The sequence below is a fragment of the Ostrea edulis genome, chromosome 2 (assembly GCF_947568905.1).
Source record: "Ostrea edulis chromosome 2, xbOstEdul1.1, whole genome shotgun sequence".
In the NCBI taxonomy this organism is placed as follows: domain Eukaryota; kingdom Metazoa; phylum Mollusca; class Bivalvia; order Ostreida; family Ostreidae; genus Ostrea; species Ostrea edulis.
In genome coordinates this window covers 33,885,707-33,898,152 of record NC_079165.1, presented here as the reverse complement: position 1 = coordinate 33,898,152, position 12,446 = coordinate 33,885,707, and positions in this window count along the sequence as shown.

Below are 12,446 nucleotides of genomic sequence, written 5' to 3'. Positions count from 1 at the left end.
ATGATCTGTATATTTGTTTTTTATTCCAAATATTTTAAACAGCGTTTTAGTACGGTACTGTATCTATTGTAAATACGGGTACCATCAATGCGGATTTTAAACTCCCGATTCGCGACCGGTGCCCAACCATGAATAGGCTTATTGTTCGCCAAGTTCCTTCTTAACATAGAATGCCATGTGTATTTCAATTTCTATCAGGCAGTATTTTTAATATGTCGACTTTCTATTTTCATCTCCAATATAAATACAAGGAATCGCTGTGTAGGGCGTTGGATATGTGAGGTGATGAACTACAATGAAAAATGTGATCATTGATGCATACAAATTATCACATTCTCCATGATAGCTAATTACGCAAGGGTTAATGTACGAGTATCGCTCCATTCCTTAAAAGTAATGGACCGAGGCCCCGAAGGAGCCGAGGTCCATTGCTTTTAAGGAATGGAGTGATACGAGTACATTGACCCACTTAATATCCGCCTTTGTTGGGCCCCTTGCTACAACTGAATGGATACAATGGCTAGTTAATGAAATCGGGGTTGTTTACGTGATGTTTTGAATGTAAAAGTAATGGAGAAGTCATTCCAACACACCCCTTCCTGCTACTGGTCAATGCATTGAAGTTGTCTACGTAATGTTTTGAGTTTAAAAGTAATGGAGATGTCATTTGCAAACAAGGAGGTTTCTATGGATTTAGAACAAACCACTCGTTACGGGCGTCAGCAGGTACTCGACTTTATCACGCTGGTGTAGACGAGCAACTCATTTGTGAGGTGACTGGCCATAGGTCGAACGCTATTCGCAATTATACACGCACAACGGCAACACAGACACGAAATCTGAGTGAAATACTCCAAGGACACAAAGACAGTGATACTGATGATAATAATAATAGTAGCAAATTTATGAAATCTGACAATCAACTTCATGTCACTGTTAATGTAAACATTAGTAAAATCTAAACTTTAATCATGTCTTACGTTTTTCATTCTTTTGTTGCATGCATTTATATCTACTTCTATAAAGGTTGACCTACTTTCCGAACACTCCATTCCTGAAAAATAATGGAGTGTTCGAACAAAAGAATGACGTCATAGGTGGATTTTAACTCACGTACCTGACAAACTAGACAATGAGTTCTTATCCCCCATAATTTGCTTTTCATTAGGATATTTTTCAAACAAGAGGCCCATGGGCCACATCATTCACCTGAGCAGCAGTTGCTAGCAATAAACAAGCTTGCGCAAAGCTATCAAAATACCAACAATCTGGTTTAGAAAAAAAAATTCTAAAAGTAACCACTTAATTTCAGTACTCATTTATCATTTCGTTTCATGGAGGGTATGGCCTTTCATTTAAACAAATATCGCCCATGAATGTTTTGTGCCAAGTTTAGTTGAAATTGGCCCAGTGTGGAGAAGGATGATTTTTAAAAGTCGTTTACGCGTTTTTGCTATTTTCAATATTATTACCCCTTAAAGAAGGGTGAACAACGAAATACCGTGTAGTGGCATAACAATATAGATTAAAACAGTTAAACTTGTCTACACCCTGTATTTCCTACAGCTATACTTCTACTATTGCATCCGAACTTTTTAATTATAAACAAACTTTGCAGTGCTTAGATATAGACCATCTTATACGTAATCCACCAACATGTTCTTGTTCTTCATCTTCTTTCAACTACAGTCCAGCTGGACATGTTATTACTGGTGATGTTGATATAGTTGAAAATGAGGACCGCAAATCACTTATTCTTAAAGGTCCTAAATACAGAGAACCTCGGTCTTTTAATTGGCGACAGAACTTCATCTCTATTATGAGTTCTGTCGAAGATTATGCCAGACGATGGGCTAAATATGAAAAAGAAGAACTTGATACATTGTCAGAATGGGTTAAAAGCATAAGATGGATATTAAAATCCCGCATTAGACACATGAAAACAAAAGTACGTACCATCTATCCTTTTGTGTTTAGTAAACCAGAAGTGATAAAAGAATTAGATAGGTTACATGAGGAATATGTTTTGGTTCCAGCTGACAAAGCTAGTAACAACATTGTATTTGTTTGTAAGGCTCATTATTACAACTGTATTTTAAACGAACTTGTCATTAATTCCACTTTTGGTAATCATACTTATACTCCAACTGCCCTTTCAAAAGACGAAATTCTTCAAAACCATGCTTCAGTTTTAGACACATTTAAAGTAATTCCACCCTCCTGTGATGTCATCATATTTTGCAATATCAATGATTCATTTAGGTTTATGCATGTTAGGAACATAAATTTTGTTGGAGTCTTTTCCGATAGTTATTGTAAAAAATCTTGTTAAAAATAAACTATTTTAAAAGTCTAAGTTATAGATGAATAATCAATGATACGTTTCAAAATATTGAATCCAAGGGCAATAACTCTGTTTCTATTGATTTCTTTATCAAGTCTATTATGCGATAGATTTTCTTTATTTTTTACAACATTTAGTATATTTTTGTGAAGATACAGTTTCATGAAATTGTTATGAATGCTACTATATCGTCATAACCAGTTTGTATGAAATTTTGATAACGCTGTTTAGGAAAATTGCAATTTTCTGACGGTGATATATGATTCGGTTTATGTATGTCTCGTATCTTAAAAAGTGTGATGACCTATGTATTTTATTTGATAATTTGTTAGTTTTAACTCTAATGAATGGAAATAAATACATTTTTCAAACTTGTATCAGATAAAACTGCGAGTATGGAGTTACCTTAATATTCCAGTCAATGGGTCGAATGACTATGAGTTACCGTACCTATACTGGATTCCTAAACTACATAAAAACCCTTACAAACAAAGATACATTGCTGGATCCAGTAAGTGCTCTACCAAGCCCCTATCTTTGCTCCTCACGAAAATGTTAACAGCTGTGAAGGAGAAACTTCAAACTTACTGTGCGACTACATATACCAGAAGTGGTGTTAATCAAATGTGGATTCTAAAAAATTCTAAAGAACTTTTAGTAAACTTGAAATCACAGAATTTTTCCCAAATCAATAGCATTAAAACCTATGACTTTTCAACACTATACACGACCATTCCTCACGATAAATTAAAGACTAGACTTTTTGACATCATAGACAGTTGCTTCTTCAACAAAAACGGAAAACGGAAATATTCATATCTAGTGATCAGTCATTCAAAAACTTACTTTGTTAAACACCACTCTGATTCCACGCACAAGTACTCTGAAGTTGAAATAAAAAATATGCTAGAGTTCCTCATTGACAATATCTTCGTGGTCTTTGGTGATCAGGTCTTCCAACAGTCTGTTGGAATTCCCATGGGCACGAATTGTGCTCCTTTGTTAGCTGACCTGTTTTTATATTCATATGAAGCAGAATTTATTCAAAAACTTCTACGTGAGAAGAAAAAATCTCTCGCTGTGACCTTCAATTCGACTTTTAGATATATCGATGACGTTTTGTCTATTAACAATGATAGCTTTCATTCATATGTCGATTTGATATATCCTTGTGAGTTCGAAATAAAGGACACCACAGAGTCGTCCACTTCTGCTTCATACTTAGATATTTTATTGAAAGTAGACATTAATGGCAAACTAACAACTCAACTGTATGACAAACGGGATGATTTCAGCTTCTCCATCGTCAACTTCCCACATTTATGTAGCAATATTCCATTATCACCTGCATATGGTGTTTATATATATCAACTGATTCGATATGCAAGAGCTTGTTCTGGGTATAGTCAGTTTTTAAATCGAGGTAAGCTACTGACAAACAAGTTGATGGTACAGGGATTTCAACAGTCTCGATTGAAGTCAGCACTTCGCAAATTCTATGGTCATTATAACGATCTAGTTCGTCAATACAACCTCGCATTGGGTCAAATGCTGTCTGACGTGTTTCATACCGATTGTTAAGCCGTTCTTGGCACACTGATTTGACTGCGGATAACTCCGTTTATCTGATCAGGATATGGGGCTCACGGCGGGTGTGACCGGTCAACAGGGGATGCTTACTCCTCCTAGGCACCTGATCCCACCTCTGGTGTGTCCAGGGGTCCGTGTTTGCCCAACTATCTATTTTGTATTGCTTGTAGGAGTTATGAGATTGATCACTGTTCGTTATCTTCACCTTGCATATAAATGATGCCTGCATTTTAATGTGACAAATATTTTTTTAAAAGTCACAAAGGTACTTTCACAAAGTCGCAATTATCTCCCCTTGAAGATGGACCTCGTCCTTTATTTGAACTTGAGTTCCCTTTACCCAAGAATGCTTTGTGCCAAGTAAAGAATTTATATACAAAATATGAAAAACCTAAAATAGTTCCAGATATATGAAAGCTGAAGATAACGAACAGTGATCAATCTCATACATGTAACTCCTATAAGCAATACACTAGAGAGAGCTAGGCAAGCATGACCCCTGGGTATACTAGAGGTGGGATCAGGTGCCTAGGAGGAGTAAGCATACCCTGTCGACCGGTCACATCCGCCGTGGGCCCTATATCTTAATCAGGTAAACGGAGCCACTCATAGTCAAAATCAGTGTGCCACGACATGCCACTGTAGTTTGTTTACAGGAAGATAATTATTTTTATTGTATATATCTAAAACTTCAAGAGTCTGTGTCTTGACTATGGCGTCTGCATCTTGGCCCCACGTGTGCAGAATGAAAATAAAGCTTTGTTGTCTATTTTCGTCTCGGACAACGCGTAAATGCACCTCATTCATTTGATCTGACCTCAAATGTGGTTAATATTACTAACCAAAACACAAGAAATTGGTGACGTCTCCATATGAGTGAAATATTCTCGAGAGTTTTACTTAAAACAATATTCAATCAATCAATCCAAATGCGGGATTGCTCAACAATTCTTCATTCAGTACTCTCAATTTCTCGAAGTGACAACATGGCCATATATATATATATATATATATATATATATATAAAGCACAGAAAATTTCACTTAATGTGGATACCCACTTCCGCCCCTACCCGGGGTTGAACTCACGACCTGCGGAACCAAATCTCCTAGCAGCATGTGACCAGCGCGCTAGACCATCTAGGCAAGTCAAAAAACTTGCTTTCGATGACGATGGAATTCTCGCCACGCTGTCACACGCTACACGGTCATTGAGAATGGAAATGGGATACAGTTATTTAACGTACATTTAAGAGGATCTGTGATTCTGTGCTTTATATAGAATATTTCGAATGCAATGTGTATCATGTATGATCCTCTTAAATGTACCTTTCATTCATTGGATAGGCCATAAAATCTTTAAGGTAGCAGCCAGAATAAAGTAATATAATTTGAAAGTTGTTCAATTATATAATACAAAAACAGCTAAGTGGTGATCTGGACAATACTGACAGCACAAGTTGCTTTTATAAAAATCCTTGAATACGATAAAGTGATCTCCCCTGTTATATAACTAAAATTAAAAACTTGACAAAATAAAATATCCAAAAATCATCGAATAATATATACAAAACAAAAAATATAAGCAAGCGCTTGTTGGAACATTCATCCACCGTTTTAAAATGTGTAATAATACATTAGTTTGAGGTATTGATATGAAATGGTGGATTCTGAGGATGACTTCATGTTCTCTCTATAATTTCTGCTTCCCTTGTTCATATAGCCTTTTGATTTTACAAAATGCTGACCTCCTCATTGCATTATTGCATAAAATGTTTTCCGTTCCGCGTTTTAGCAACACCCTTCACCGACAGTGGTGACGTTTCCATACGAGTGAAATATTCTCGAGAGGGACGTTAAACAATATTCAATCAATCAATCAATTAATTTGTATCCACACGCCGTTGCAATTATGAGACTACCCTTTACCAAAAAAATTCACTGCTTAATTTTAAAACAAATAACTTCGAAACTAGTGTGACTTTCGCCATGTTTCTGGTGTCACCTAGCTGAGGCTATCAGCCACTACACAGTAGTCATTGCTATCATAGAAGCTAGCAGTCACTAACTAAACAGTAGTCAATGATATCATAGAAGCCAGCAGTCACTAAACAGTAGTCAATGATATCATAGAAGCCAACAGCCACTAACTAAACAGTAGTCAATGATATAGAAGCCAGCAGTCACTAACTAAACAGTAGTCAATGATATCATAGAAGCTAGCAGTCACTACACAGTAGTCAGTGATATCATAGAAGCCAACAGTCACTAAACAGTAGTCAGTGATATCATAGAAGCCAGCAGCCACTAACTAAACAGTAGTTAATGATATCATAGAAGCTAGCAGTCACTAACTAAACAGTAGTCAATGATATCATAGAAGCTAGCAGTCAATATACAGTAGTCAATGATATGATAGAAGTTAGCAGTCACTAACTAAACAGTAGTCAATGATATCATAGAAGCTAGCAGTCACTAACTAAACAGTAGTCAATGATATCATAGAAGCTAGCAGTCACTAACTAAACAGTAGTCAATGATATGATAGAAGCCAGCAGCCACTAACTAAACAATAGTCAATGATATGATAGAAGTTAGCAGTCACTACACAGTAGTCAATGATATCATAGAAGCTAACAGCTATTTGGAAAAACCACCAAAGGACCGAGAGCATTGCAAATATGAAAAAAAAGTACTAAATTTGAATCGAATTTAAGATATGTTATGGGGATATGGACACGATTTGAGCTGAAAATTTTCAAGTTTTATTTTTCCATTTTCATTGTTTACCTTGCTTAACTAAAGTATTTCTAATGGTCAACCAAAATTTGAATGTCAATTCTTGAGTTACAAATGAGTTACAGCATTCACGTAGTATATATATATATATATATATATATATATATATATATATATTATATATATATATATATATATTCAAGTATTTCAAATAGCATGTAGTTAATTTGGTTATTTATTGCAGTAGACAGCTCGCAAATACATTGGTTTTTTTTTAAATCATGTCTTTTATCAACATATTTAAATCTTTAGCATTTTGTCCCAATATTGTCTTAAATCGAACGGTAATTCGCAATATGTTTACGGACATACAATGCATCCTGATACCTTTAAGAATATTGATTGAAAGTAATACGCCTTCGATGACACGTATTAGGATAATCGACGTATTTGAAAGAGAAGGTCGTGAAGTGATTATCTATATTTAACTTTTATTCTAATTGGGGATAATACACAATCTCGATTCACGGTACCATCACCAATAAAACAGATAACCCCATGTCTTATGATACTCCTATCTACGGGAAGTAATCCCTGAAGTGTTGTAGGCCTATAAAGCTTTAGGCTGACCGCGGAGAAACAACTTTCTACATGCTAGGCCATTAAGAGGTATGTCCAGACTGTAATAGTAAAATTATGTCGTAATTACGAGAATTTTCTCTTAATTGCTAGATGTTTTATGCGTATTTACGAGATAATTATCTCGTAATTACGGGATTTCTATTACCTTGACACTAAACCGTTTTTGTAGGTAAGTCATCATTTCAGTAATTTATCCATTTGATATTTACAGCCTTCAGATCCTGTTACTTCGAGAGAGAAAAAAATCCGGCTATTTAAAAAATACATGCTGTGCTTAAAATCTGAGAAATGAGAAAGGGGCCATATATTTAACACTTTTAGAAAATTACTCTTATCATAACATTTTTTAATCGTACCACAGAAGAAATTAAGTTTAAACAATATTTATAATAATATTTACAAACAATGTCTTATAATAGATTGAGAAACAAGCCAAAAGGCTTATATCAATTTTGCTCTTAATATGTTACAAGTGGGAGGTAAATGGAAATTCTATGTATGATTATAAGTCATATGCCAATTATTACAATAATACATGAAGAAGAAAAAAAAAAGAAATAGGAAAAAGAAAGAAAAGCTGGAATTGAGTATTGAAAGAAAAATAACACACGTTTATCTATAGGAAGAGTGTCGACACAGATGAAATGAATATAAACTACATGTATAAAAATGTTGAAATAACAAATTGTAGAGGTATGCCATATAAATAATAAATAAACAAGCACTGGTTTCTACTTATTACAACCTTGGTGCACATGAGTATATTTTATGTACAATATAACATTAGATATAGTAGAACAGCTATCCGAGGTAGGCTCAGAACCTTTCACTTTCAACAAGAAATTTCTGGACTCAATAAAAAATGTTGTTTTCACTTTCAGATAAATTTTCATTACCGTATAACAATAATTCTGCATTATAGTACCAACCTGACACTCCCAGGGACTGCTCTCTCAAAAAGCGGGACTGCTCTAGAAAGCAGTCCCGGGACTAAACGAAAAATTTCAACTTTACATAAGTGTTATTTTCGTAAAATTCATACATTCATCTATGCAACAATTGAGAAAGCGCTGGGAAAATTGTCATTTCATGATTTTTGCACAAAATGAGGTGTAGTGTCTCTTTAATATACATGTACCTCATACTAATGCATATGAGTATTTAAAAATGATTATAACTTACTTCGAAAAATATTAAGCGAGCGCCTGTGGGTATTGCTCCCTTTTCCCGGCTTTGTCATTTTCTGAAACACTCCCACCCAAGATTGTGGCAGTATGTTGTTTCACAAAAATAAATAAATACACTGAAAAAGACATTAATTAGATAATCTTATCTCTTTCTATTACTTTATTATTGGACCACTTTGAGAAATAATTTTATGAACCTGTCTAATGAATAGTGAAGATAACGGAACAGTGATCAATCTCAAAAATCCCATAAGCTAGATAGTTGGGCAAACACGGACCCCAGGATACATCAGAGCTCTGAGGTGAGATCAGGTGCCTAAGATGAGTAAGCATCCCCTGTCGACCGGTCACACCCGCCGTGAGCCCTATATCTTGATTGGGTAAACGGAGTTGTCCGTAGTCAAAATCAGTGGGCCACGAATGGTCTAACAATAGATATGAAACACATCAGACAGCATTTGACCCAATAAGATCAAAAATAATTTTCAATTTGTTTATAATCGAACTATATATTTTAAGGTAATTGAACTTGGAATTTGACTTTAGTTCTACACCAGGTATGATATACTTAAAGGTTATAGACTTTGTATGGGAAAATATGACGACCGAGCTTGCGAGGTCCGTCAACGACAAAAAAACGAGGTCGTCATATTTTCCCATACAAAGTCTATAATCTTTTTATTATAGACTTTCAATTTCATTTAGAAACTAACAATAATTTCATTTTTAACAATTTCTTTAACTGAGTGAAAGATGAAAAACACGAAAAATTTGAAAATTAACGTAGTAATTTGTGGGCGTGATAAAAGCAACGGTGATCAATCTCATAACTCCTATACGCAATACAAAGTAGATAGTTGGGCAAACACGGACCCCTGGACACACCAGAGGTGGGATCAGGTGCCTAGGAGGAGTAAGCATCCCCTGTCGACCGGTCACACCCGCCGTGAGCCCTATATCCTGATCAGGTAAACGAAGTTATCCGTAGTCAAAATCATATATAACCTCAAAACAGGGCCGTGAGAGCGGAGCTCTCCCTAAAGGTAACACGTATATACATGTTTAAAACGAAAATATAGAAAACTAATGAAAAATTAAACCATACCTATGGAACTTGAAAATTTTGGTCCCAATGGCGTCGATTCGAATGTTAGCACGTGGACATGTATTTCTCCATTTTGAATCTCGTCTACCCTAATTCACGTCATTCTGAAATGTTACATAAAATCCGTAAAAGCATATAAATCTTATTTTCTTAATCATACATAATCACTCCTCGATTAACACGATTATGTCATGTCTCCTATTTTTGTAAATTTGCTAAATACCGACGCTAAATATGACGTCGCAATGCACTGTTTACATCAATTGCGTTATATTTCCCGCGTTCAATATTATAGGCGGATCAAATGTCCAAAATTTGGATGCTCTGATAAAGCTATGTCCTCGTGCTAACTTCGGGTGTTTTTTTTTTTTGGTCCTGTCTAATGTCAATACTTTATGGTTCACCCTCAAACACGGTCACGCCGTAAGACATATTAATAGTTTGCAATCCCAAAGCTTTGTACTATTTACAAGTTTTCTAAACGGGCTTGGTTTTTCTACAGATCCCTCCTCCCCCAAAGATGTCTTTACTCAGAAACAATAAAGGGGAAGAAACAAATCCGGTGAGAAGCGATAACACAGACTCGTTTAAAGTTAGTATTTCCCAAATCCTATGGTCGTTATAACAATCTAGTTTGTCAACTTGATACACCCTAGCATTGAGTCAAACGCTGTCTGACGTGTTTAATACCGATTGTTAGGCCGTTCGTAGCACACTTATTTTTACTTTGAATAACTCCGTTTATCTAATTAAGGTGTAGGGCCCATGGTGGGTGTAACCGGTCGACAGGGAATGCTTACTAATCATAGGCACCTGATCCCACCTCTGGTATATCCAGGGGTCCGTGTTTGCCCAACTCTCTATTTTGTATTGCTAATAGGAGTTATGAGATTGATGACGTGTTCGTTATCTTTACCTTTCATGCTATGATAAATGCTGATAAGCTATTTATTGATTGTTTTTACGTATCACTCACATTGAGATATCACCAGCTGTTGGTGAAGTACCGCAAATTTAGACCTACCTGAGTATGCATAGCGTTCAGGGCCGTAGTAGTGAGGGTTCTTTATCGTGCCAACGTCTGCCGCGACATGGAACGTCCATTTTAAAGGTCCTATCGGAAAGACCCGTGATTCTCACTCCTAAATGCCGAGCGTTTGGCGAAGGAGCAATCACTACCTATTTTAACGCGGCCATAGTGCGAGTCGGGCTCGATCTCACGATCTAAGGTTACGATTGTAAGGTTTGTATCATGTTTAACGTCTCTTTCGAGAATTTTTCACTCAAATGGAGACGTCACCAAGATCGGTGAAGGACTTCAAATTTAGGCTTTTGCTCGGTGCTTACGGCCATTGAGCAGTTAGGGTTCTTTAGGGTGCCACACCTAATGTGACACGGGACATCCGTTTTTAAGGTAACCTCCGAGGACTCGTGACATTCACACATGATGCCGAGCGTTTGGCGATGGAACTGTCACTACCTGTTTTAGCGACTTAGGACTGTTGCGTCCGTGATTCGATTGATTGATTAAATTTTGTTTAACGTCCCTCTCGAGAATATTTTCACTCATATGGAGACGTCACCATTGCCGGTGAAGGGCTGCAAAATTTAGGACTATACTCGGCGCTTACGGACTTTGAGCAGGGAGGGATCTTTATCGTGCCACACCTGCTGTGACACGGGACCTCGGTGTTTGCGGTTTCATCCGAAGGACCGCCCCATTTAATCGCCTTCTACGACAAGCAAGGGGTACTGAGGACCTATTCTAACCCGGATCCCCACGGGACGCCGGGATTCGAACCCCGGCCTTTCGCATGCGGGGCGAACGCTCTAACCAAGCGAACGTTCTATCACTGAGCTACCATGACCGGTGGTAACCTAGTTATAAGGTGCTTGAATTATCATAACCAAGAAAATATGTATTCAATTAGTTTTGATAAATCTGACAACTAACTTAACCTCTACGAAGTTGACTTAGTTCAGTGAGTTACTCTCACAGAGACACGTGCTTTTTTGTTCGATGTCAATGAATATTACGGAAGCAACTAACAGCTAATTTGTCCTACCATAAACAGTACTAGATCAAAATCATTAAAATGCTCAACTAAAATATCGTGTAATAAACTGGTTATCAGTTGAAAATTCATCGCTGGCATTATTTAAGACTTTGAACAAGATGGTAACGTTATGACTATGTACAAAAAAATTTCCCGGTGGCAAAATATTACCATAGCTAAGCAATTTCTTCTATATTATCCCTAGTTTACTTTGACCAGTATCAATTAAAAGGAAACCTTTATAAAACTACATTGCATAGAAACAACTCATATGTACACAGCACAGAACATGTTTTACTACGTTCACCATTTGAAATATCAAACCCGAGCTTAAATCAAACCTGATCATAAAAGCAAATCACAAGTGGAATCATAAGCACTCGACAATTAAGTATCTACATGTATAATACAAAAATTGAAGACAGTTCTTTTTATTATAGATATTTAACATGTCGAGTGCAGGCCTGAGAGTGAAATGTCTTATTTCATACCCTCGTGACGTCTGATTTACCCTTGTCAGCAAAATGGAAATGTATCATGTGATTGATGTTAACTAAAGTATTTTCTGCTGTTAAAGTTTACTTTGTGATGCTTCTAGCAATTAGTATGTGTAAAGTTTGGACCCGCCCTACCTGGGGGATGGGGATGGAGGGGACATGGTTTAAATAAACTTCAATCTACACATGCAAGATACATGTAGCTTTCATCTCTTTGGCCCATTGATTCTAAAGAAGATATATGGGCGTCCTATTTTGCCTTTTAAAAAAAATTATTTCTCCCTTG